Source organism: Lithobates pipiens, unplaced genomic scaffold (assembly GCF_037356315.1).
Source record: "Lithobates pipiens isolate NorthernLeopardFrog02 unplaced genomic scaffold, aLitPip1_a1.2 Scaffold_8, whole genome shotgun sequence".
Taxonomy (NCBI): domain Eukaryota; kingdom Metazoa; phylum Chordata; class Amphibia; order Anura; family Ranidae; genus Lithobates; species Lithobates pipiens.
This window is the reverse complement of record NW_027507903.1, coordinates 561,907,693-561,934,401: the sequence shown is the minus strand read 5'-3', so window position 1 is coordinate 561,934,401 and position 26,709 is coordinate 561,907,693. Positions and strand designations below refer to the sequence as shown.

At 45.2% G+C, this 26,709-nt stretch overlaps 1 protein-coding gene and 22 non-coding genes across 24 annotated transcripts in view; 1 reads left to right on the top strand and 22 right to left on the bottom strand.

Annotated features, from left to right (window-relative positions):
- The window catches only part of ADGRL1 (adhesion G protein-coupled receptor L1), a 624,094-nt gene that overhangs the window by 261,049 nt on the left and 336,336 nt on the right, over positions 1-26,709 (top strand). The window lies entirely within an intron of this gene.
- On the bottom strand, positions 1,087-1,168 carry TRNAS-CGA (transfer RNA serine (anticodon CGA)). The gene has a single exon. It is a non-coding gene; the product is annotated as a tRNA-Ser (tRNA).
- On the bottom strand, positions 2,041-2,122 carry TRNAS-CGA (transfer RNA serine (anticodon CGA)). Its single transcript has one exon. It is a non-coding gene; the product is annotated as a tRNA-Ser (tRNA).
- Positions 2,857-2,938, bottom strand: TRNAS-CGA (transfer RNA serine (anticodon CGA)). Its single transcript has one exon. It is a non-coding gene; the product is annotated as a tRNA-Ser (tRNA).
- Positions 4,429-4,510, bottom strand: TRNAS-CGA (transfer RNA serine (anticodon CGA)). Its single transcript has one exon. It is a non-coding gene; the product is annotated as a tRNA-Ser (tRNA).
- TRNAS-CGA (transfer RNA serine (anticodon CGA)) lies at positions 6,017-6,098 on the bottom strand. The gene has a single exon. It is a non-coding gene; the product is annotated as a tRNA-Ser (tRNA).
- On the bottom strand, positions 7,589-7,670 carry TRNAS-CGA (transfer RNA serine (anticodon CGA)). Its single transcript has one exon. It is a non-coding gene; the product is annotated as a tRNA-Ser (tRNA).
- Positions 8,544-8,625, bottom strand: TRNAS-CGA (transfer RNA serine (anticodon CGA)). The gene has a single exon. It is a non-coding gene; the product is annotated as a tRNA-Ser (tRNA).
- Positions 10,599-10,680, bottom strand: TRNAS-CGA (transfer RNA serine (anticodon CGA)). The gene has a single exon. It is a non-coding gene; the product is annotated as a tRNA-Ser (tRNA).
- On the bottom strand, positions 11,553-11,634 carry TRNAS-UGA (transfer RNA serine (anticodon UGA)). Its single transcript has one exon. It is a non-coding gene; the product is annotated as a tRNA-Ser (tRNA).
- Positions 12,369-12,450, bottom strand: TRNAS-CGA (transfer RNA serine (anticodon CGA)). The gene has a single exon. It is a non-coding gene; the product is annotated as a tRNA-Ser (tRNA).
- TRNAS-CGA (transfer RNA serine (anticodon CGA)) lies at positions 13,941-14,022 on the bottom strand. Its single transcript has one exon. It is a non-coding gene; the product is annotated as a tRNA-Ser (tRNA).
- TRNAS-CGA (transfer RNA serine (anticodon CGA)) lies at positions 15,991-16,072 on the bottom strand. Its single transcript has one exon. It is a non-coding gene; the product is annotated as a tRNA-Ser (tRNA).
- On the bottom strand, positions 16,703-16,784 carry TRNAS-CGA (transfer RNA serine (anticodon CGA)). Its single transcript has one exon. It is a non-coding gene; the product is annotated as a tRNA-Ser (tRNA).
- Positions 18,754-18,835, bottom strand: TRNAS-CGA (transfer RNA serine (anticodon CGA)). Its single transcript has one exon. It is a non-coding gene; the product is annotated as a tRNA-Ser (tRNA).
- On the bottom strand, positions 19,708-19,789 carry TRNAS-CGA (transfer RNA serine (anticodon CGA)). The gene has a single exon. It is a non-coding gene; the product is annotated as a tRNA-Ser (tRNA).
- TRNAS-CGA (transfer RNA serine (anticodon CGA)) lies at positions 20,690-20,771 on the bottom strand. The gene has a single exon. It is a non-coding gene; the product is annotated as a tRNA-Ser (tRNA).
- Positions 21,645-21,726, bottom strand: TRNAS-CGA (transfer RNA serine (anticodon CGA)). Its single transcript has one exon. It is a non-coding gene; the product is annotated as a tRNA-Ser (tRNA).
- Positions 22,601-22,682, bottom strand: TRNAS-CGA (transfer RNA serine (anticodon CGA)). Its single transcript has one exon. It is a non-coding gene; the product is annotated as a tRNA-Ser (tRNA).
- On the bottom strand, positions 23,583-23,664 carry TRNAS-CGA (transfer RNA serine (anticodon CGA)). The gene has a single exon. It is a non-coding gene; the product is annotated as a tRNA-Ser (tRNA).
- TRNAS-CGA (transfer RNA serine (anticodon CGA)) lies at positions 24,540-24,621 on the bottom strand. The gene has a single exon. It is a non-coding gene; the product is annotated as a tRNA-Ser (tRNA).
- TRNAS-CGA (transfer RNA serine (anticodon CGA)) lies at positions 25,496-25,577 on the bottom strand. The gene has a single exon. It is a non-coding gene; the product is annotated as a tRNA-Ser (tRNA).
- On the bottom strand, positions 26,453-26,535 carry TRNAM-CAU (transfer RNA methionine (anticodon CAU)). Its single transcript has one exon. It is a non-coding gene; the product is annotated as a tRNA-Met (tRNA).

Here is a 26,709-nt window from a genome sequence, read left to right as displayed (position 1 = left end):
CACCATCTGCTGCGCATGCTTCGCAGACTCATCCCTTTTATCCCAAAGAATGACAAAGCAGTGGTAGTTGGAACAATCATTAATTCACGACTGGACTACGCAAACTCGCTTTACATAGGATTACCACAATATCAACTTGCGCGATTACAACTGATCCAAAACACGGCGGCAAGGCTGATAACAGGAAAAAAAACCCTGGGAATCCATTTCTCCTTCACTGAGGAGCTTACATTGGCTAACCGTAAAAAATCGGATCACGTTCAAGACCCTCTGCCTCACCCACAAATGCGTGCATAGAGAAGCTCCGCAATACCTAATGGAGAAAATAAATCATTACACACCAAACCGCAGTCTTCGATCAGCCAACAAAAACCTCCTCCTCGTACCCAAAGCCTGGTATAAATCCAAGGGTGATCGGAGATTCGCTGTCCAAGGGCCTCGGCTATGGAATGCTCTACCAATCAACATCCGCCTGGAAGAAAATCACCTGGCTTTTAGGAAAAAACTCAAGACCTTCCTCTTTTAGCAGATGATCAAAGCTCGCCACAGCGCCTAGAGGCGATTCAGTTCGCATTGTGCGCTATACAAGTATTTAATTCATTCATTCATTACACTATGGTCAGTGTGTGAAGGGACCCTGTAGAGTAGTGGTCAGTAGAAGGATCTGGTAGGGCCCTCTAACACTGTTTACCTTTCAGGTGAAGGATCCTGTAGATTAGTGGTCAGTGGAAGAAAGACCACCTTTCATTGATGATTATTCAGAGTAGAAGTTATTTAGACTGATGGCCAGTGAAAGATGGGAGCATTTGTGTTAATGGAAGAAGGACTGTACTTTACTAGCTAGTAATCATTTGGAGTAAGGTCCCTATATAAAAGTAGTCAAGGTGAAGGAGGACTACCTTACACTGGGAATCATTAGAAGTAGGGGACTTTTATGCTGATGGCCAGTGAGAGAAGTGAACCTGCATGTTAGTGTTCAGTGAACGATGGACCACCTAACATTGGTGGCTAGTCCTTTACACTGATGACCAGTGAGAGAAGGGAGTATCCCTTCTAGGGTTAGGGTTCAGTGTTTTAAAATTCTCACGCTGTGAGCAGGATTTGAACCTGCGCAGGGAAACCCTATTGGATTTCGAGTCCAACGCCTTAACCACTCGGCCATCACAGCTACTTGACTCACAATTTTTTGAGCTTCTAGCACTGGTTCACATCATGTGCATTGACAGTGGTCCCCGTTGCACTTGACCACTAGTCAGTTGAGATAAGAGACCCTGTAGATAACCACTCTGCAAACACAGATGCATGCGCCAAAAGCTTCTTGAGCTGATTCACGTCATGTGTATTGACAGATGGGGCACTGTAGAATAGTGGTCAAGTGGAAGGGGGACCACCATACATTGGTGATCATTTGGAGGAGAGGCCATTTACACTGATGGCCAGTGATAGATGGGATCCTATGGGTTAGTGCGAAATGGCCTATACTTCACTCTCTGGTAATCATTTGTAATAGGAGTGCTGTTGAGATAAGAGACCCTGTAGATAATTGATCAAGTGGAAAGAGAACCACCTATAATTGGTGGTCATTGAAAGATGGACCCCTTTACACTATGGTCAGTGTGTGAAGGGACCCTGTAGAGTAGTGGTCAGTAGAAGGATCTGGTAGGGCCCTCTAGATTAGTGGTCAGTGGAAGAAAGACCACCTTACATTAATGATTATTCAGAGTAGAAGTTATTTAGACTGATGGCCAGTGAAAGATGGGAGCATTTGTGTTAATGGAAGAAGGACTGTACTTTACTAGCTAGTAATCATTTGGAGTAAGGTCCCTATATAAAAGTAGTCAAGGTGAAGGAGGACCACCTTACACTGTGAATCATTAGAAGTAGGGGACTTTTATGCTGATGGCCAGTGAGAGAAGTGAACCTGTATGTTAGTGGTCAGTGAACGATGGACCACCTAACATTGGTAGCTAGTCCTTTACACTGATGACCAGTGAGAGAAGGGATACTGTAGGGTTAGGGTTCAGTGTTTTAAAATTCTCACGCTGTGAGCAGGATTTGAACCTGCGCAGGGAAACCCTATTGGATTTCGAGTCCAACGCCTTAACCACTCGGCCATCACAGCTACTTGATCAACTATTTTTCTTGAGCTTCTTGCGCTGGTTCAGATCATGTGCATTGACAGTGGTCCCCCTTCCACTTGACCACTAGTCTGTTGAGATAAGAGACCCTGTAGATAACCACTCGGCAAACACAGATGCTTGCGCCAAAAGCTTCTTGAGCTGATTCACGTCATGTGCATTGACAGATGGGGCACTGTAGATTAGTTGTCAAGTGGAAGGGGGACCACCATAGATTGGTGATCATTTGGAGGAGAGGCCATTTACACTGATGGCCAGTGAGAGATGGGATCCTATGGGTTAGTGCGAGATGGCCTATACTTCACTCTGTGGCAATCATTTGGAATAGGAGTGCTGTTGAGATAAGAGACCCTGTAGATAATTGATCAAGTGGAAAGAGAACCACCTATAATTGGTGGTCATTTAGACTATTTAGACTGATGGCCAGTGAAAGATGGGAGCATTTGTGTTAATGGAAGAAGGACTGTACTTTACTAGCTAGTAATCATTTGGAGTAAGGTCCCTATATAAAAGTAGTCAAGGTGAAGGAGGACCACCTTACACTGGGAATCATTAGAAGTAGGGGACTTTTATGCTGATGGCCAGTGAGAGAAGTGAACCTGCATGTTAGTGGTCAGTGAACGATGGACCACCTAACATTGGTGGCTAGTCCTTTACACTGATGGCCAGTGAGAGAAGGGATACTGTAGGGTTAGGGTTCAGTGTTTTAAAATTCTCACGCTGTGAGCAGGATTTGAACCTGCGCAGGGAAACCCTATTGGATTTCGAGTCCAACGCCTTAACCACTCGGCCATCACAGCTTCTTGACCAACTATTTTCTTGAGCTTCTTGCACTGGTTCAGATCATGTGCATTGACAGTAGTCCCCCTTCCACTTGACCACTAGTCTGTTGAGATAAGAGACCCTGTAGATAACAACTCGGCAAACACAGATGCTTGCGCCAAAAGCTTCTTGAGCTGATTCACGTCATGTGCATTGACAGATGGGGCACTGTAGATTAGTGGTCAAGTGGAAGGGGGACCACCATAGATTGGTGATCATTTGGAGGAGAGGCCATTTACACTGATGGCCAGTGAGAGATGGGATCCTATGGGTTAGTGCGAGATGGCCTATACTTCACTCTGTGGCAATCATTTGGAATAGGAGTGCTGTTGAGATAAGAGACCCTGTAGATAATTGATCAAGTGGAAAGAGAACCACCTATAATTGGTGGTCATTGAAAGATGGACCCTTTTACACTATGGTCAGTGTGTGAAGGGACCCTGTAGAGTAGTGGTCAGTAGAAGGATCTGGTAGGGCCCTCTAGATTAGTGGTCAGTGGAAGAAAGACCACCTTACATTGATGATTATTCAGAGTAGAAGTTATTTACCCTATTGGATTTCGAGTCCAACGCCTTAACCACTCGGCCATCACAGCTACTTGACCAGCTATTTTCTTGAGCTTCTTGCGCTGGTTCAGATCATGTGCATTGACAGTGGTCCCCCTTCCACTTGACCACTAGTCTGTTGAGATAAGAGACCCTGTAGATAACCACTCGGCAAACACAGATGCTTGTGCCAAAAGCTTCTTGAGCTGATTCACGTCATGTGCATTGACAGATGGGGCACTGTAGAATAGTGGTCAAGTGGAAGGGGGACCACCATACATTGGTGATCATTTGGAGGAGAGGCCATTTACACTGATGGCCAGTGAGAGATGGGATCCTATGGGTTAGTGCGAAATGGCCTATACTTCACTCTCTGGTAATCATTTGTAATAGGAGTGCTGTTGAGATAAGAGACCCTGTAGATAATTGATCAAGTGGAAAGAGAACCACCTATAATTGATGGTCATTGAAAGATGGACCCCTTTACACTATGGTCAGTGTGTGAAGGGACCCTGTAGAGTAGTGGTCAGTAGAAGGATCTGGTAGGGCCCTCTAGATTAGTGGTCAGTGGAAGAAAGACCACCTTACGTTGATGATTATTCAGAGTAGAAGTTATTTAGACTGATGGCCAGTGAAAGATGGGAGCATTTGTGTTAATGGAAGAAGGACTGTACTTTACTAGCTAGTAATCATTTGGAGTAAGGTCCCTATATAAAAGTAGTCAAGGTGAAGGAGGACCACCTTACACTGGGAATCATTAGAAGTAGGGGACTTTTATGCTGATGGCCAGTGAGAGAAGTGAACCTGCATGTTAGTGGTCAGTGAACGATGGACCACCTAACATTGGTGGCTAGTCCTTTACACTGATGGCCAGTGAGAGAAGGGATAATGTAGGGTTAGGGTTCAGTGTTTTAAAATTCTCACGCTGTGAGCAGGATTTGAACCTGCGCAGGGAAACCCTATTGGATTTCGAGGCCAACGCCTTAACCACTCGGCCATCACAGCTTCTTGACCAACTATTTTCTTGAGCAACTATTTTCTTGAGCTTCTTGCACTGGTTCAGATCATGTGCATTGACAGTAGTCCCCCTTCCACTTGACCACTAGTCTGTTGAGATAAGAGACCCTGTAGATAACCACTCGGCAAACACAGATGCTTGCGCCAAAAGCTTCTTGAGCTGATTCACGTCATGTGCATTGACAGATGGGGCACTGTAGATTAGTGGTCAAGTGGAAGGGGGACCACCATAGATTGGTGATCATTTGGAGGAGAGGCCATTTACACTGATGGCCAGTGAGAGATGGGATCCTATGGGTTAGTGCGAGATGGCCTATACTTCACTCTGTGGCAATCATTTGGAATAGGAGTGCTGTTGAGATAAGAGACCCTGTAGATAATTGATCAAGTGGAAAGAGAACCACCTATAATTGGTGGTCATTGAAAGATGGACCCCTTTACACTATGGTCCGTGTGTGAATGGACCCTGTAGAGTAGTGGTCAGTAGAAGGATCTGGTAGGGCCCTCTAGATTAGTGGTCAGTGGAAGAAAGACCACCTTACATTGATGATTATTCAGAGTAGAAGTTATTTACCCTATTGGATTTCGAGTCCAACGCCTTAACCACTCGGCCATCACAGCTACTTGACCAGCTATTTTCTTGAGCTTCTTGCGCTGGTTCAGATCATGTGCATTGACAGTGGTCCCCCTTCCACTTGACCACTAGTCTGTTGAGATAAGAGACCCTGTAGATAACCACTCTGCAAACACAGATGCTTGCGCCAAAAGCTTCTTGAGCTGATTCACGTCATGTGCATTGACAGATGGGGCACTGTAGATTAGTGGTCAAGTGGAAGGGGGACCACCATACATTGGTGATCATTTGGAGGAGAGGCCATTTACACTGATGGCCAGTGAGAGATGGGATCCTATGGGTTAGTGCGAGATGGCCTATACTTCACTCTGTGGCAATCATTTGGAATAGGAGTGCTGTTGAGATAAGAGACCCTGTAGATAATTGATCAAGTGGAAAGAGAACCACCTATAATTGGTGGTCATTGAAAGATGGACCCCTTTACACTATGGTCAGTGTGTGAATGGACCCTGTAGAGTAGTGGTCAGTAGAAGGATCTGGTAGGGCCCCCTAGATTAGTGGTCAGTGGAAGAAAGACCACCTTACATTGATGATTATTCAGAGTAGAAGTTATTTAGACTGATGGCCAGTGAAAGATGGGAGCATTTGTGTTAATGGAAGAAGGACTGTACTTTACTAGCTAGTAATCATTTGGAGTAAGGTCCCTATATAAAAGTAGTCATGGTGAAGGAGGACCACCTTACACTGGGAATCATTAGAAATAGGGGACTTTTATGCTGATGGCCAGTGAGAGAAGTGAACCTGCATGTTAGTGGTCAGTGAACGATGGACCACCTAACATTGGTGGCTAGTCCTTTACACTGATGGCCAGTGAGAGAAGGGATACTGTAGGGTTAGGGTTCAGTGTTTTAAAATTCTCACGCTGTGAGCAGGATTTGAACCTGCGCAGGGAAACCCTATTGGATTTCGAGTCCAACGCCTTAACCACTCGGCCATCACAGCTTCTTGACCAACTATTTTCTTGAGCTTCTTGCACTGGTTCAGATCATGTGCATTGACAGTAGTCCCCCTTCCACTTGACCACTAGTCTGTTGAGATAAGAGACCCTGTAGATAACCACTCGGCAAACACAGATGCTTGCGCCAAAAGCTTCTTGAGCTGATTCACGTCATGTGCATTGACAGATGGGACACTGTAGATTAGTGGTCAAGTGGAAGGGGGACCACCATAGATTGGTGATCATTTGGAGGAGAGGCCATTTACACTGATGGCCAGTGAGAGATGGGATCCTATGGGTTAGTGCGAGATGGCCTATACTTCACTCTGTGGCAATCATTTGGAATAGGAGTGCTGTTGAGATAAGAGACCCTGTAGATAATTGATCAAGTGGAAAGAGAACCACCTATAATTGGTGGTCATTGAAAGATGGACCCCTTTACACTATGGTCCGTGTGTGAATGGACCCTGTAGAGTAGAGGTCAGTAGAAGGATCTGGTAGGGCCCTCTAGATTAGTGGTCAGTGGAAGAAAGACCACCTTACATTGATGATTATTCAGAGTAGAAGTTATTTACCCTATTGGATTTCGAGTCCAACGCCTTAACCACTCGGCCATCACAGCTACTTGACCAGCTATTTTCTTGAGCTTCTTGCGCTGGTTCAGATCATGTGCATTGACAGTGGTCCCCCTTCCACTTGACCACTAGTCTGTTGAGATAAGAGACCCTGTAGATAACCACTCTGCAAACACAGATGCTTGCGCCAAAAGCTTCTTGAGCTGATTCACGTCATGTGCATTGACAGATGGGGCACTGTAGATTAGTGGTCAAGTGGAAGGGGGACCACCATACATTGGTGATCATTTGGAGGAGAGGCCATTTACACTGATGGCCAGTGAGAGATGGGATCCTATGGGTTAGTACGAGATGGCCTATACTTCACTCTGTGGCAATCATTTGGAATAGGAGTGCTGTTGAGATAAGAGACCCTGTAGATAATTGATCAAGTGGAAAGAGAACCACCTATAATTGGTGGTCATTGAAAGATGGACCCCTTTACACTATGGTCAGTGTGTGAATGGACCCTGTAGAGTAGTGGTCAGTAGAAGGATCTGGTAGGGCCCTCTAGATTAGTGGTCAGTGGAAGAAAGACCACCTTACATTGATGATTATTCAGAGTAGAAGTTATTTAGACTGATGGCCAGTGAAAGATGGGAGCATTTGTGTTAATGGAAGAAGGACTGTACTTTACTAGCTAGTAATCATTTGGAGTAAGGTCCCTATATAAAAGTAGTCATGGTGAAGGAGGACCACCTTACACTGGGAATCATTAGAAATAGGGGACTTTTATGCTGATGGCCAGTGAGAGAAGTGAACCTGCATGTTAGTGGTCAGTGAACGATGGACCACCTAACATTGGTGGCTAGTCCTTTACACTGATGGCCAGTGAGAGAAGGGATACTGTAGGGTTAGGGTTCAGTGTTTTAAAATTCTCACGCTGTGAGCAGGATTTGAACCTGCGCAGGGAAACCCTATTGGATTTCGAGTCCAACGCCTTAACCACTCGGCCATCACAGCTACTTGACCAACTATTTTCTTGAGCTTCTTGCACTGGTTCAGATCATGTGCATTGACAGTAGTCCCCCTTCCACTTGACCACTAGTCTGTTGAGATAAGAGACCCTGTAGATAACCACTCGGCAAACACAGATGCTTGCGCCAAAAGCTTCTTGAGCTGATTCACGTCATGTGCATTGACAGATGGGGCACTGTAGATTAGTGGTCAAGTGGAAGGGGGACCACCATAGATTGGTGATCATTTGGAGGAGAGGCCATTTACACTGATGGCCAGTGAGAGATGGGATCCTATGGGTTAGTGCGAGATGGCCTATACTTCACTCTGTGGCAATCATTTGGAATAGGAGTGCTGTTGAGATAAGAGACCCTGTAGATAATTGATCAAGTGGAAAGAGAACCACCTATAATTGGTGGTCATTGAAAGATGGACCCCTTTACACTATGGTCAGTGTGTGAATGGACCCTGTAGAGTAGTGGTCAGTAGAAGGATCTGGTAGGGCCCTCTAGATTAGTGGTCAGTGGAAGAAAGACCACCTTACATTGATGATTATTCAGAGTAGAAGTTATTTAGACTGATGGCCAGTGAAAGATGGGAGCATTTGTGTTAATGGAAGAAGGACTGTACTTTACTAGCTAGTAATCATTTGGAGTAAGGTCCCTATATAAAAGTAGTCATGGTGAAGGAGGACCACCTTACACTGGGAATCATTAGAAATAGGGGACTTTTATGCTGATGGCCAGTGAGAGAAGTGAACCTGCATGTTAGTGGTCAGTGAACGATGGACCACCTAACATTGGTGGCTAGTCCTTTACACTGATGGCCAGTGAGAGAAGGGATACTGTAGGGTTAGGGTTCAGTGTTTTAAAATTCTCACGCTGTGAGCAGGATTTGAACTTGCGCAGGGAAACCCTATTGGATTTCGAGTCCAACGCCTTAACCACTCGGCCATCACAGCTACTTGACCTAAAAAATTTTGAGCTTCTAGCACTGGTTCACATCATGTGCATTGACAGTGGTCCCCCTTGCACTTGACCACTAGTCTGTTGAGATAAGAGACCCTGTAGATAACCACTCTGCAAAAACAGATGCTTGCGCCAAAAGCTTCTTGAGCTGATTCAAGTCATGTGCATTGACAGATGGGGCACTGTAGATAAGTGGTCAAGTGGAAGGGGGACCACCATACATTGGTGATCATTTGGAGGAGAGGCCATTTACACTGATGGCCAGTGAGAGATGGGATCCTATGGGTTAGTGCGAAATGGCCTATACTTCACTCTCTGGTAATCATTTGTAATAGGAGTGCTGTTGAGATAAGAGACCCTTTAGATAATTGATCAAGTGGAAAGAGAACCACCTATAATTGGTGGTCATTGAAAGATGGACCCCTTTACACTATCGGTCACAGACAGTGAAACTAGGAAAATTCCTCTCCGAAACTCGGGCAGTCACCTGCGGAGTCCCTCAAGGCTCTCCGTTGTCACCCGTTCTCTTCAACATTTACATACGCCCACTCCTTCAAATCATCAGATGCTCAGATCTCTGCTTTCACTCTTACGCTGACGACACGCAACTTTATTTCCGAAAGATCACCAACAACAACTTAAAAACTGCCTCAAATCAATAGAGGACTGGATGACCACCAACTCCCTCCAGCTGAACCAATCAAAGACAGAGCTTCTTATCTTACATCCAAATCATAAGCCCGCAACCAAAACCTCCTGGTCTCCACCAACCGTCTTTGGGCAGACTATCTCCCCAAAGACCAAAGCGAAGAGTCTCGGGGTTATTTTAGACGCACAAATGTCAATGGATGCGCAAATAGGATCTGTAGTCAGTCGATCTCACCATCTGCTGCGCATGCTTCACAGACTCATCCCTTTTATCCCAAAGAATGACAAAGCAGTGGTAGTTGGAACAATCATTAATTCACGACTGGACTACGCAAACTCGCTTTACATAGGATTACCACAATATCAACTTGCGCGATTACAACTGATCCAAAACACGGCGGCAAGGCTGATAACAGGAAAAAAAACCCTGGGAATCCATTTCTCCTTCACTGAGGAGCTTACATTGGCTAACCGTAAAAAATCGGATCACGTTCAAGACCCTCTGCCTCACCCACAAATGCGTGCATAGAGAAGCTCCGCAATACCTAATGGAGAAAATAAATCATTACACACCAAACCGCAGTCTTCGATCAGCCAACAAAAACCTCCTCCTCGTACCCAAAGCCTGGTATAAATCCAAGGGTGATCGGAGATTCGCTGTCCAAGGGCCTCGGCTATGGAATGCTCTACCAATCAACATCCGCCTGGAAGAAAATCACCTGGCTTTTAGGAAAAAACTCAAGACCTTCCTCTTTTAGCAGATGATCAAAGCTCGCCACAGCGCCTAGAGGCGATTCAGTTCGCATTGTGCGCTATACAAGTATTTAATTCATTCATTCATTACACTATGGTCAGTGTGTGAAGGGACCCTGTAGAGTAGTGGTCAGTAGAAGGATCTGGTAGGGCCCTCTAACACTGTTTACCTTTCAGGTGAAGGATCCTGTAGATTAGTGGTCAGTGGAAGAAAGACCACCTTTCATTGATGATTATTCAGAGTAGAAGTTATTTAGACTGATGGCCAGTGAAAGATGGGAGCATTTGTGTTAATGGAAGAAGGACTGTACTTTACTAGCTAGTAATCATTTGGAGTAAGGTCCCTATATAAAAGTAGTCAAGGTGAAGGAGGACTACCTTACACTGGGAATCATTAGAAGTAGGGGACTTTTATGCTGATGGCCAGTGAGAGAAGTAAACCTGCATGTTAGTGTTCAGTGAACGATGGACCACCTAACATTGGTGGCTAGTCCTTTACACTGATGACCAGTGAGAGAAGGGAGTATCCCTTCTAGGGTTAGGGTTCAGTGTTTTAAAATTCTCACGCTGTGAGCAGGATTTGAACCTGCGCAGGGAAACCCTATTGGATTTCGAGTCCAACGCCTTAACCACTCGGCCATCACAGCTACTTGACTCACAATTTTTTGAGCTTCTAGCACTGGTTCACATCATGTGCATTGACAGTGGTCCCCGTTGCACTTGACCACTAGTCAGTTGAGATAAGAGACCCTGTAGATAACCACTCTGCAAACACAGATGCATGCGCCAAAAGCTTCTTGAGCTGATTCACGTCATGTGTATTGACAGATGGGGCACTGTAGAATAGTGGTCAAGTGGAAGGGGGACCACCATACATTGGTGATCATTTGGAGGAGAGGCCATTTACACTGATGGCCAGTGATAGATGGGATCCTATGGGTTAGTGCGAAATGGCCTATACTTCACTCTCTGGTAATCATTTGTAATAGGAGTGCTGTTGAGATAAGAGACCCTGTAGATAATTGATCAAGTGGAAAGAGAACCACCTATAATTGGTGGTCATTGAAAGATGGACCCCTTTACACTATGGTCAGTGTGTGAAGGGACCCTGTAGAGTAGTGGTCAGTAGAAGGATCTGGTAGGGCCCTCTAGATTAGTGGTCAGTGGAAGAAAGACCACCTTACATTAATGATTATTCAGAGTAGAAGTTATTTAGACTGATGGCCAGTGAAAGATGGGAGCATTTGTGTTAATGGAAGAAGGACTGTACTTTACTAGCTAGTAATCATTTGGAGTAAGGTCCCTATATAAAAGTAGTCAAGGTGAAGGAGGACCACCTTACACAGTGAATCATTAGAAGTAGGGGACTTTTATGCTGATGGCCAGTGAGAGAAGTGAACCTGTATGTTAGTGGTCAGTGAACGATGGACCACCTAACATTGGTAGCTAGTCCTTTACACTGATGACCAGTGAGAGAAGGGATACTGTAGGGTTAGGGTTCAGTGTTTTAAAATTCTCACGCTGTGAGCAGGATTTGAACCTGCGCAGGGAAACCCTATTGGATTTCAAGTCCAACGCCTTAACCACTCGGCCATCACAGCTACTTGATCAACTATTTTTCTTGAGCTTCTTGCGCTGGTTCAGATCATGTGCATTGACAGTGGTCCCCCTTCCACTTGACCACTAGTCTGTTGAGATAAGAGACCCTGTAGATAACCACTCGGCAAACACAGATGCTTGCGCCAAAAGCTTCTTGAGCTGATTCACGTCATGTGCATTGACAGATGGGGCACTGTAGATTAGTTGTCAAGTGGAAGGGGGACCACCATAGATTGGTGATCATTTGGAGGAGAGGCCATTTACACTGATGGCCAGTGAGAGATGGGATCCTATGGGTTAGTGCGAGATGGCCTATACTTCACTCTGTGGCAATCATTTGGAATAGGAGTGCTGTTGAGATAAGAGACCCTGTAGATAATTGATCAAGTGGAAAGAGAACCACCTATAATTGGTGGTCATTTAGACTATTTAGACTGATGGCCAGTGAAAGATGGGAGCATTTGTGTTAATGGAAGAAGGACTGTACTTTACTAGCTAGTAATCATTTGGAGTAAGGTCCCTATATAAAAGTAGTCAAGGTGAAGGAGGACCACCTTACACTGGGAATCATTAGAAGTAGGGGACTTTTATGCTGATGGCCAGTGAGAGAAGTGAACCTGCATGTTAGTGGTCAGTGAACGATGGACCACCTAACATTGGTGGCTAGTCCTTTACACTGATGGCCAGTGAGAGAAGGGATACTGTAGGGTTAGGGTTCAGTGTTTTAAAATTCTCACGCTGTGAGCAGGATTTGAACCTGCGCAGGGAAACCCTATTGGATTTCGAGTCCAACGCCTTAACCACTCGGCCATCACAGCTTCTTGACCAACTATTTTCTTGAGCTTCTTGCACTGGTTCAGATCATGTGCATTGACAGTAGTCCCCCTTCCACTTGACCACTAGTCTGTTGAGATAAGAGACCCTGTAGATAACAACTCGGCAAACACAGATGCTTGCGCCAAAAGCTTCTTGAGCTGATTCACGTCATGTGCATTGACAGATGGGGCACTGTAGATTAGTGGTCAAGTGGAAGGGGGACCACCATAGATTGGTGATCATTTGGAGGAGAGGCCATTTACACTGATGGCCAGTGAGAGATGGGATCCTATGGGTTAGTGCGAGATGGCCTATACTTCACTCTGTGGCAATCATTTGGAATAGGAGTGCTGTTGAGATAAGAGACCCTGTAGATAATTGATCAAGTGGAAAGAGAACCACCTATAATTGGTGGTCATTGAAAGATGGACCCCTTTACACTATGGTCCGTGTGTGAATGGACCCTGTAGAGTAGTGGTCAGTAGAAGGATCTGGTAGGGCCCTCTAGATTAGTGGTCAGTGGAAGAAAGACCACCTTACATTGATGATTATTCAGAGTAGAAGTTATTTACCCTATTGGATTTCGAGTCCAACGCCTTAACCACTCGGCCATCACAGCTACTTGACCAGCTATTTTCTTGAGCTTCTTGCGCTGGTTCAGATCATGTGCATTGACAGTGGTCCCCCTTCCACTTGACCACTAGTCTGTTGAGATAAGAGACCCTGTAGATAACCACTCTGCAAACACAGATGCTTGCGCCAAAAGCTTCTTGAGCTGATTCACGTCATGTGCATTGACAGATGGGGCACTGTAGATTAGTGGTCAAGTGGAAGGGGGACCACCATACATTGGTCATCATTTGGAGGAGAGGCCATTTACACTGATGGCCAGTGAGAGATGGGATCCTATGGGTTAGTGCGAGATGGCCTATACTTCACTCTGTGGCAATCATTTGGAATAGGAGTGCTGTTGAGATAACAGACCCTGTAGATAATTGATCAAGTGGAAAGAGAACCACCTATAATTGGTGGTCATTGAAAGATGGACCCCTTTACACTATGGTCAGTGTGTGAATGGACCCTGTAGAGTAGTGGTCAGTAGAAGGATCTGGTAGGGCCCTCTAGATTAGTGGTCAGTGGAAGAAAGACCACCTTACATTGATGATTATTCAGAGTAGAAGTTATTTAGACTGATGGCCAGTGAAAGATGGGAGCATTTGTGTTAATGGAAGAAGGACTGTACTTTACTAGCTAGTAATCATTTGGAGTAAGGTCCCTATATAAAAGTAGTCATGGTGAAGGAGGACCACCTTACACTGGGAATCATTAGAAATAGGGGACTTTTATGCTGATGGCCAGTGAGAGAAGTGAACCTGCATGTTAGTGGTCAGTGAACGATGGACCACCTAACATTGGTGGCTAGTCCTTTACACTGATGGCCAGTGAGAGAAGGGATACTGTAGGGTTAGGGTTCAGTGTTTTAAAATTCTCACGCTGTGAGCAGGATTTGAACCTGCGCAGGGAAACCCTATTGGATTTCGAGTCCAACGCCTTAACCACTCGGCCATCACAGCTACTTGACCTAAAAAATTTTGAGCTTCTAGCACTGGTTCACATCATGTGCATTGACAGTGGTCCCCCTTGCACTTGACCACTAGTCTGTTGAGATAAGAGACCCTGTAGATAACCACTCTGCAAAAACAGATGCTTGCGCCAAAAGCTTCTTGAGCTGATTCAAGTCATGTGCATTGACAGATGGGGCACTGTAGATAAGTGGTCAAGTGGAAGGGGGACCACCATACATTGGTGATCATTTGGAGGAGAGGCCATTTACACTGATGGCCAGTGAGAGATGGGATCCTATGGGTTAGTGCGAAATGGCCTATACTTCACTCTCTGGTAATCATTTGTAATAGGAGTGCTGTTGAGATAAGAGACCCTTTAGATAATTGATCAAGTGGAAAGAGAACCACCTATAATTGGTGGTCATTGAAAGATGGACCCCTTTACACTATCGGTCACAGACAGTGAAACTAGGAAAATTCCTCTCCGAAACTCGGGCAGTCACCTGCGGAGTCCCTCAAGGCTCTCCGTTGTCACCCGTTCTCTTCAACATTTACATACGCCCACTCCTTCAAATCATCAGATGCTCAGATCTCTGCTTTCACTCTTACGCTGACGACACGCAACTTTATTTCCGAAAGATCACCAACAACAACTTAAAAACTGCCTCAAATCAATAGAGGACTGGATGACCACCAACTCCCTCCAGCTGAACCAATCAAAGACAGAGCTTCTTATCTTACATCCAAATCATAAGCCCGCAACCAAAACCTCCTGGTCTCCACCAACCGTCTTTGGGCAGACTATCTCCCCAAAGACCAAAGCGAAGAGTCTCGGGGTTATTTTAGACGCACAAATGTCAATGGATGCGCAAATAGGATCTGTAGTCAGTCGATCTCACCATCTGCTGCGCATGCTTCGCAGACTCATCCCTTTTATCCCAAAGAATGACAAAGCAGTGGTAGTTGGAACAATCATTAATTCACGACTGGACTACGCAAACTCGCTTTACATAGGATTACCACAATATCAACTTGCGCGATTACAACTGATCCAAAACACGGCGGCAAGGCTGATAACAGGAAAAAAAACCCTGGGAATCCATTTCTCCTTCACTGAGGAGCTTACATTGGCTAACCGTAAAAAATCGGATCACGTTCAAGACCCTCTGCCTCACCCACAAATGCGTGCATAGAGAAGCTCCGCAATACCTAATGGAGAAAATAAATCATTACACACCAAACCGCAGTCTTCGATCAGCCAACAAAAACCTCCTCCTCGTACCCAAAGCCTGGTATAAATCCAAGGGTGATCGGAGATTCGCTGTCCAAGGGCCTCGGCTATGGAATGCTCTACCAATCAACATCCGCCTGGAAGAAAATCACCTGGCTTTTAGGAAAAAACTCAAGACCTTCCTCTTTTAGCAGATGATCAAAGCTCGCCACAGCGCCTAGAGGCGATTCAGTTCGCATTGTGCGCTATACAAGTATTTCATTCATTCATTCATTACACTATGGTCAGTGTGTGAAGGGACCCTGTAGAGTAGTGGTCAGTAGAAGGATCTGGTAGGGCCCTCTAACACTGTTTACCTTTCAGGTGAAGGATCCTGTAGATTAGTGGTCAGTGGAAGAAAGACCACCTTTCATTGATGATTATTCAGAGTAGAAGTTATTTAGACTGATGGCCAGTGAAAGATGGGAGCATTTGTGTTAATGGAAGAAGGACTGTACTTTACTAGCTAGTAATCATTTGGAGTAAGGTCCCTATATAAAAGTAGTCAAGGTGAAGGAGGACTACCTTACACTGGGAATCATTAGAAGTAGGGGACTTTTATGCTGATGGCCAGTGAGAGAAGTGAACCTGCATGTTAGTGTTCAGTGAACGATGGACCACCTAACATTGGTGGCTACTCCTTTACACTGATGGCCAGTGAGAGAAGGGATACTGTAGGGTTAGGGTTCAGTGTTTTAAAATTCTCACGCTGTGAGCAGGATTTGAACCTGCGCAGGGAAACCCTATTGGATTTCGAGTCCAACGCCTTAACCACTCGGCCATCATAGCTACTTGGCTCACAATTTTTTGAGCTTCTAGCACTGGTTCACATCATGTGCATTGACAGTGGTCCCCCTTCCACTTGACCACTAGTCTGTTGAGATAAGAGACCCTGTAGATAACCACTCGGCAAACACAGATGCTTGCGCCAAAAGCTTCTTGAGCTGATTCACGTCATGTGCATTGACAGATGGGGCACTGTAGATTAGTGGTCAAGTGAAAGGGGGACCACCATACATTGGTGATCATTTGGAGGAGAGGCCATTTACACTGATGGCCAGTGAGAGATGGGATCCTATGGGTTAGTGCGAGATTGGCCTTATTTAGATTATTTAGAGTTATTTAGACTGATGGCCAGTGAAAGATGGGAACATTTGTGTTAATGGAAGAAGGACTGTACTTTACTAGCTAGTAATCGTTTGGAGTAAGGTCCCTATATAAAAGTAGTCAAGGTGAAGTAGGACCACCTTACACTGTGAATCATTAGAAGTAGGGGACTTTTATGCTGATGGCCAGTGAGAGAAGTGAACCTGCATGTTAGTGGTCAGTGAACGATGGCACCACCTAACATTGGTGGCTAGTCCTTTACACTGATGGCCAGTGAGAGAAGGGTTAGGGTTCAGTGTTTTAAAATTCTCACGCTGTGAGCAGGATTTGAACCTGCGCAGGGAAACCCTATTGGATTTCGAGTCCAACGCCTTAACCACTCGGCCATCACAGCTACTTGACCAAACATTTTCTTGAGCTTCTTGAGCTGGTTCAGATCATTTGCATTGACAGTGGTCCCTCTTCCACTTGACCACTAGTCTGTTGAGATAAGAGACCCTGAAGATAACCACTCGGCAAACACAGATGCTTGCGCCAAAAGCTTCTTGAGCTGATTCACGTCATGTGCATTGACAGATGGGGCACTGTAGATTAGTGGTCAAGTGGAAGGGGGACCACCATACATTGGTGATCATTTGGAGGAGAGGCCATTTACACTGATGGCCAGTGAGAGATGGGATCCTATGGGTTAGTGCGAAATGGCCTATACTTCACTCTCTGGTAATCATTTGTAATAGGAGTGCTGTTGAGATAAGAGACCCTTTAGATAATTGATCAAGTGGAAAGAGAACCACCTATAATTGGTGGTCATTGAAAGATGGACCCCTTTACACTATCGGTCACAGACAGTGAAACTAGGAAAATTCCTCTCCGAAACTCGGGCAGTCACCTGCGGAGTCCCTCAAGGCTCTCCGTTGTCACCCGTTCTCTTCAACATTTACATTCGCCCACTCCTTCAAATCATCAGATGCTCAGATCTCTGCTTTCACTCTTACGCTGACGACACACAACTTTATTTCCGAAAGATCACCAACAACAACTTAAAAACTGCCTCAAATCAATAGAGGACTGGATGACCACCAACTCCCTCCAGCTGAACCAATCAAAGACAGAGCTTCTTATCTTACATCCAAATCATAAGCCCGCAACCAAAACCTCCTGGTCTCCACCAACCGTCTTTGGGCAGACTATCTCCCCAAAGACCAAAGCGAAGAGTCTCGGGGTTATTTTAGAAGCACAAATGTCAATGGATGCGCAAATAGGATCTGTAGTCAGTCGATCTCACCATCTGCTGCGCATGCTTCGCAGACTCATCCCTTTTATCCCAAAGAATGACAAAGCAGTGGTAGTTGGAACAATCATTAATTCACGACTGGACTACGCAAACTCGCTTTACATAGGATTACCACAATATCAACTTGCGCGATTACAACTGATCCAAAACACGGCGGCAAGGCTGATAACAGGAAAAAAAAACCTGGGAATCCATTTCTCCTTCACTGAGGAGCTTACATTGGCTAACCGTAAAAAATCGGATCACGTTCAAGACCCTCTGCCTCACCCACAAATGCGTGCATAGAGAAGCTCCGCAATACCTAATGGAGAAAATAAATCATTACACACCAAACCGCAGTCTTCGATCAGCCAACAAAAACCTCCTCCTCGTACCCAAAGCCCGGTATAAATCCAAGGGTGATCGGAGATTCGCTGTCCAAGGGCCTCGGCTATGGAATGCTCGACCAATCAGCATCCGCCTGGAAGAAAATCACCTGGCTTTTAGGAAAAAACTCAAGACCTTCCTCTTTTAGCAGATGATCAAAGCTCGCCACAGCGCCTAGAGGCGATTCAGTTCGCATTGTGCGCTATACAAGTATTTCATTCATTCATTCATTACACTATGGTCAGTGTGTGAAGGGACCCTGTAGAGTAGTGGTCAGTAGAAGGATCTGGTAGGGCCCTCTAACACTGTTTACCTTTCAGGTGAAGGATCCTGTAGATTAGTGGTCAGTGGAAGAAAGACCACCTTACATTGATGATTATTCAGAGTAGAAGTTATTTAGACTGATGGCCAGTGAAAGATGGGAGCATTTGTGTTAATGGAAGAAGGACTGTACTTTACTAGCTAGTAATCATTTGGAGTAAGGTCCCTATATAAAAGTAGTCAAGGTGAAGGAGGACTACCTTACACTGGGAATCATTAGAAGTAGGGGACTTTTATGCTGATGGCCAGTGAGAGAAGTGAACCTGCATGTTAGTGTTCAGTGAACGATGGACCACCTAACATTGGTGGCTAGTCCTTTACACTGATGACCAGTGAGAGAAGGGATACTGTAGGGTTAGGGTTCAGTGTTTTAAAATTCTCACGCTGTGAGCAGGATTTGAACCTGCGCAGGGAAACCCTATTGGATTTCGAGTCCAACGCCTTAACCACTCGGCCATCACAGCTACTTGACTCACAATTTTTTGAGCTTCTAGCACTGGTTCACATCATGTGCATTGACAGTGGTCCCCGTTGCACTTGACCACTAGTCAGTTGAGATAAGAGACCCTGTAGATAACCACTCTGCAAACACAGATGGTTGCGCCAAAAGCTTCTTGAGCTGATTCACGTGATGTGTATTGACAGATGGGGCACTGTAGAATAGTGGTCAAGTGGAAGGGGGACCACCATACATTGGTGATCATTTGGAGGAGAGGCCATTTACACTGATGGCCAGTGATAGATGGGATCCTATGGGTTAGTGCGAAATGGCCTATACTTCACTCTCTGGTAATCATTTGTAATAGGAGTGCTGTTGAGATAAGAGACCCTGTAGATAATTGATCAAGTGGAAAGAGAACCACCTATAATTGGTGGTCATTGAAAGATGGACCCCTTTACACTATGGTCAGTGTGTGAAGGGACCCTGTAGAGTAGTGGTCAGTAGAAGGATCTGGTAGGGCCCTCTAGATTAGTGGTCAGTGGAAGAAAGACCACCTTACATTAATGATTATTCAGAGTAGAAGTTATTTAGACTGATGGCCAGTGAAAGATGGGAGCATTTGTGTTAATGGAAGAAGGACTGTACTTTACTAGCTAGTAATCATTTGGAGTAAGGTCCCTATATAAAAGTAGTCAAGGTGAAGGAGGACTACCTTACACTGTGAATCATTAGAAGTAGGGGACTTTTATGCTGATGGCCAGTGAGAGAAGTGAACCTGTATGTTAGTGGTCAGTGAACAATGGACCACCTAACATTGGTAGCTAGTCCTTTACACTGATGACCAGTGAGAGAAGGGATACTGTAGGGTTAGGGTTCAGTGTTTTAAAATTCTCACGCTGTGAGCAGGATTTGAACCTGCGCAGGGAAACCCTATTGGATTTCGAGTCCAACGCCTTAACCACTCGGCCATCACAGCTACTTGATCAACTATTTTTCTTGAGCTACTTGATCAACTATTTTTCTTGAGCTTCTTGCGCTGGTTCAGATCATGTGCATTGACAGTGGTCCCCCTTCCACTTGACTACTAGTCTGTTGAGATAAGAGACCCTGTAGATAACCACTCGGCAAACACAGATGCTTGCGCCAAAAGCTTCTTGAGCTGATTCACGTCATGTGCATTGACAGATGGGGCACTGTAGATTAGTTGTCAAGTGGAAGGGGGACCACCATAGATTGGTGATCATTTGGAGGAGAGGCCATTTACACTGATGGCCAGTGAGAGATGGGATCCTATGGGTTAGTGCGAGATGGCCTATACTTCACTCTGTGGCAATCATTTGGAATAGGAGTGCTGTTGAGATAAGAGACCCTGTAGATAATTGATCAAGTGTAAAGAGAACCACCTATAATTGGTGGTCATTGAAAGATGGACCCCTTTACACTATGGTCAGTGTGTGAATGGACCCTGTAGAGTAGTGGTCAGTAGAAGGATCTGGTAGGGCCCTCTAGATTAGTGGCCAGTGGAAGAAAGACCACCTTACATTGATGATTATTCAGAGTAGAAGTTATTTAGGCTGATGGCCAGTGAAAGATGGGAGCATTTGTGTTAATGGAAGAAGGACTGTACTTTACTAGCTAGTAATCATTTGGAGTAAGGTCCCTATATAAAAGTAGTCAAGGTGAAGGAGGACCACCTTACACTGTGAATCATTAGAAGTAGGGGACTTTTATGCTGATGGCCAGTGAGAGAAGTGAACCTGTATGTTAGTGGTCAGTGAACGATGGACCACCTAACATTGGTGGCTACTCCTTTACACTGATGGCCAGTGAGAGAAGGGATACTGTAGGGTTAGGGTTCAGTGTTTTAAAATTCTCACGCTGTGAGCAGGATTTGAACCTGCGCAGGGAAACCCTATTGGATTTCGAGTCCAACGCCTTAACCACTCGGCCATCATAACTACTTGACTCACAATTTTTTGAGCTTCTAGCACTGGTTCACATCATGTGCATTGACAGTGGTCCCCGTTGCACTTGACCACTAGTCTGTTGAGATAAGAGACCCTGTAGATAACCACTCTGCAAACACAGATGCTTGCGCCAAAAGCTTCTTGAGCTGATTCACGTCATGTGTATTGACAGATGGGGCACTGTAGAATAGTGGTCAAGTGGAAGGGGGACCACCATACATTGGTGATCATTTGGAGGAGAGGCCATTTACACTGATGGCCAGTGAGAGATGGGATCCTATGGGTTAGTGCGAAATTGGCCTATACTTCACTCTCTGGTAATCATTTGTAATAGGAGTGCTGTTGAGATAAGAGACCCTGTAGATAATTGATCAAGTGGAAAGAGAACCACCTATAATTGGTGGTCATTGAAAGATGGACCCCTTTACACTATGGTCAGTGTGTGAAGGGACCCTGTAGAGTAGTGGTCAGTAGAAGGATCTGGTAGGGCCCTCTAGATTAGTGGTCAGTGGAAGAAAGACCACCTTACATTGATGATTATTCAGAGTAGAAGTTATTTAGACTGATGGCCAGTGAAAGATGGGAGCATTTGTGTTAATGGAAGAAGGACTGTACTTTACTAGCTAGTAATCATTTGGAGTAAGGTCACTATATAAAAGTAGTCAAGGTGAAGGAGGACCACCTTACACTGTGAATCATTAGAAGTAGGGGACTTTTATGCTGATGGCCAGTGAGAGAAGTGAACCTGTATGTTAGTGGTCAGTGAACGATGGACCACCTAACATTGGTGGCTAGTCCTCTACACTGATGGCCAGTGAGAGAAGGGATACTGTAGGGTTAGGGTTCAGTGTTTTAAAATTCTCACGCTGTGAGCAGGATTCGAACCTGCGCAGGGAAACCCTATTGGATTTCGAGTCCAACGCCTTAACCACTCGGCCATCACAGCTACTTGACCAACTATTTTTCTTGAGCTTCTTGCGCTGGTTCAGATCATGTGCATTGACAGTGGTCCCCCTTCCACTTGACCACTAGTCTGTTGAGATAAGAGACCCTGTAGATAACCACTCGGCAAACACAGATGCTTGCGCCAAAAGCTTCTTGAGCTGATTCACGTCATGTGCATTGACAGATGGGGCACTGTAGATTAGTTGTCAAGTGGAAGGGGGACCACCATAGATTGGTGATCATTTGGAGGAGAGGCCATTTACACTGATGGCCAGTGAGAGATGGGATCCTATGGGTTAGTGCGAGATGGCCTATACTTCACTCTGTGGCAATCATTTGGAATAGGAGTGCTGTTGAGATAAGAGACCCTGTAGATAATTGATCAAGTGGAAAGAGAACCACCTATAATTGGTGGTCATTGAAAGATGGACCCCTTTACACTATGGTCAGTGTGTGAATGGACCCTGTAGAGTAGTGGTCAGTAGAAGGATCTGGTAGGGCCCTCTAGATTAGTGGTCAGTGGAAGAAAGACCACCTTACATTGATGATTATTCAGAGTAGAAGTTATTTAGGCTGATGGCCAGTGAAAGATGGGAGCATTTGTGTTAATGGAAGAAGGACTGTACTTTACTAGCTAATAATCATTTGGAGTAAGGTCCCTATATAAAAGTAGTCAAGGTGAAGGAGGACCACCTTACACTGTGAATCATTAGAAGTAGGGGACTTTTATGCTGATGGCCAGTGAGAGAAGTGAACCTGTATGTTAGTGGTCAGTGAACGATGGACCACCTAACATTGGTAGCTAGTCCTTTACACTGATGACCAGTGAGAGAAGGGATACTGTAGGGTTAGGGTTCAGTGTTTTAAAATTCTCACGCTGTGAGCAGGATTTGAACCTGCGCAGGGAAACCCTATTGGATTTCGAGTCCAACGCCTTAACCACTCGGCCATCACAGCTACTTGATCAACCAGTTTTCTTGAGCTACTTGATCAACTATTTTTCTTGAGCTTCTTGCGCTGGTTCAGATCATGTGCATTGACAGTGGTCCCCCTTCCACTTGACTACTAGTCTGTTGAGATAAGAGACCCTGTAGATAACCACTCGGCAAACACAGATGCTTGCGCCAAAAGCTTCTTGAGCTGATTCACGTCATGTGCATTGACAGATGGGGCACTGTAGATTAGTTGTCAAGTGGAAGGGGGACCACCATAGATTGGTGATCATTTGGAGGAGAGGCCATTTACACTGATGGCCAGTGAGAGATGGGATCCTATGGGTTAGTGCGAGATGGCCTATACTTCACTCTGTGGCAATCATTTGGAATAGGAGTGCTGTTGAGATAAGAGACCCTGTAGATAATTGATCAAGTGGAAAGAGAACCACCTATAATTGGTGGTCATTGAAAGATGGACCCCTTTACACTATGGTCAGTGTGTGAATGGACCCTGTAGAGTAGTGGTCAGTAGAAGGATCTGGTAGGGCCCTCTAGATTAGTGGCCAGTGGAAGAAAGACCACCTTACATTGATGATTATTCAGAGTAGAAGTTATTTAGGCTGATGGCCAGTGAAAGATGGGAGCATTTGTGTTAATGGAAGAAGGACTGTACTTTACTAGCTAGTAATCATTTGGAGTAAGGTCCCTATATAAAAGTAGTCAAGGTGAAGGAGGACCACCTTACACTGTGAATCATTAGAAGTAGGGGACTTTTATGCTGATGGCCAGTGAGAGAAGTGAACCTGTATGTTAGTGGTCAGTGAACGATGGACCACCTAACATTGGTGGCTACTCCTTTACACTGATGGCCAGTGAGAGAAGGGATACTGTAGGGTTAGGGTTCAGTGTTTTAAAATTCTCACGCTGTGAGCAGGATTTGAACCTGCGCAGGGAAACCCTATTGGATTTCGAGTCCAACGCCTCAACCACTCGGCCATCACAGCTACTTGACCAACTATTTTTCTTGAGCTTCTTGCGCTGGTTCAGATCATGTGCATTGACAGTGGTCCCCCTTCCACTTGACCACTAGTCTGTTGAGATAAGAGACCCTGAAGATAACCACTCGGCAAACACAGATGCTTGCGCCAAAAGCTTCTTGAGCTGATTCACGTCATGTGTATTGACAGATGGGGCACTGTAGAATAGTGGTCAAGTGGAAGGGGGACCACCATACATTGGTGATCATTTGGAGGAGAGGCCATTTACACTGATGGCCAGTGAGAGATGGGATCCTATGGGTTAGTGCGAAATTGGCCTATTCTTCACTCTCTGGTAATCATTTGTAATAGGAGTGCTGTTGAGATAAGAGACCCTGTAGATAATTGATCAAGTGGAAAGAGAACCACCTATAATTGGTGGTCATTGAAAGATGGACCCCTTTACACTATGGTCAGTGTGTGAAGGGACCCTGTAGAGTAGTGGTCAGTAGAAGGATCTGGTAGGGCCCTCTAGATTAGTGGTCAGTGGAAGAAAGACCACCTTACATTGATGATTATTCAGAGTAGAAGTTATTTAGACTGATGGCCAGTGAAAGATGGGAGCATTTGTGTTAATGGAAGAAGGACTGTACTTTACTAGCTAGTAATCATTTGGAGTAAGGTCCCTATATAAAAGTAGTCAAGGTGAAGGAGGACCACCTTACACTGTGAATCATTAGAAGTAGGGGACTTTTATGCTGATGGCCAGTGAGAGAAGTGAACCTGTATGTTAGTGGTCAGTGAACGATGGACCACCTAACATTGGTGGCTAGTCCTCTACACTGATGGCCAGTGAGAGAAGGGATACTGTAGGGTTAGGGTTCAGTGTTTTAAAATTCTCACGCTGTGAGCAGGATTCGAACCTGCGCAGGGAAACCCTATTGGATTTCGAGTCCAACGCCTTAACCACTCGGCCATCACAGCTACTTGACCAACTATTTTTCTTGAGCTTCTTGCGCTGGTTCAGATCATGTGCATTGACAGTGGTCCCCCTTCCACTTGACCACTAGTCTGTTGAGATAAGAGACCCTGTAGATAACCACTCGGCAAACACAGATGCTTGCGCCAAAAGCTTCTTGAGCTGATTCACGTCATGTGCATTGACAGATGGGGCACTGTAGATTAGTTGTCAAGTGGAAGGGGGACCACCATAGATTGGTGATCATTTGGAGGAGAGGCCATTTACACTGATGGCCAGTGAGAGATGGGATCCTATGGGTTAGTGCGAGATGGCCTATACTTCACTCTGTGGCAATCATTTGGAATAGGAGTGCTGTTGAGATAAGAGACCCTGTAGATAATTGATCAAGTGGAAAGAGAACCACCTATAAATGGTGGTCATTGAAAGATGGACCCCTTTACACTATGGTCAGTGTGTGAATGGACCCTGTAGAGTAGTGGTCAGTAGAAGGATCTGGTAGGGCCCTCTAGATTAGTGGTCAGTGGAAGAAAGACCACCTTACATTGATGATTATTCAGAGTAGAAGTTATTTAGACTGATGGCCAGTGAAAGATGGGAGCATTTGTGTTAATGGAAGAAGGACTGTACTTTACTAGCTAGTAATCATTTGGAGTAAGGTCCCTATATAAAAGTAGTCAAGGTGAAGGAGGACCACCTTACACTGTGAATCATTAGAAGTAGGGGACTTCTATGCTGATGGCCAGTGAGAGAAGTGAACCTGTATGTTAGTGGTCAGTGAACGATGGACCACCTAACATTGGTAGCTAGTCCTTTACACTGATGACCAGTGAGAGAAGGGATACTGTAGGGTTAGGGTTCAGTGTTTTAAAATTCTCACGCTGTGAGCAGGATTTGAACCTGCGCAGGGAAACCCTATTGGATTTCGAGTCCAACGCCTTAACCACTCGGCCATCACAGCTACTTGACCAACTATTTTTCTTGAGCTTCTTGCGCTGGTTCAGATCATGTGCATTGACAGTGGTCCCCCTTCCACTTGACCACTAGTCTGTTGAGATAAGAGACCCTGAAGATAACCACTCGGCAAACACAGATGCTTGCGCCAAAAGCTTCTTGAGCTGATTCACGTCATGTGTATTGACAGATGGGGCACTGTAGAATAGTGGTCAAGTGGAAGGGGGACCACCATACATTGGTGATCATTTGGAGGAGAGGCCATTTACACTGATGGCCAGTGAGAGATGGGATCCTATGGGTTAGTGCGAAATTGGCCTATTCTTCACTCTCTGGTAATCATTTGTAATAGGAGTGCTGTTGAGATAAGAGACCCTGTAGATAATTGATCAAGTGGAAAGAGAACCACCTATAATTGGTGGTCATTGAAAGATGGACCCCTTTACACTATGGTCAGTGTGTGAAGGGACCCTGTAGAGTAGTGGTCAGTAGAAGGATCTGGTAGGGCCCTCTAGATTAGTGGTCAGTGGAAGAAAGACCACCTTACATTGATGATTATTCAGAGTAGAAGTTATTTAGACTGATGGCCAGTGAAAGATGGGAGCATTTGTGTTAATGGAAGAAGGACTGTACTTTACTAGCTAGTAATCATTTGGAGTAAGGTCCCTATATAAAAGTAGTCAAGGTGAAGGAGGACCACCTTACACTGTGAATCATTAGAAGTAGGGGACTTTTATGCTGATGGCCAGTGAGAGAAGTGAACCTGTATGTTAGTGGTCAGTGAACGATGGACCACCTAACATTGGTGGCTAGTCCTCTACACTGATGGCCAGTGAGAGAAGGGATACTGTAGGGTTAGGGTTCAGTGTTTTAAAATTCTCACGCTGTGAGCAGGATTTGAACCTGCGCAGGGAAACCCTATTGGATTTATGAGTCCAACGCCTTAACCACTCGGCCATCACAGCTACTTGACCAACTATTTTTCTTGAGCTTCTTGCGCTGGTTCAGATCATGTGCATTGACAGTGGTCCCCCTTCCACTTGACCACTAGTCTGTTGAGATAAGAGACCCTGTAGATAACCACTCGGCAAACACAGATGCTTGCGCCAAAAGCTTCTTGAGCTGATTCACGTCATGTG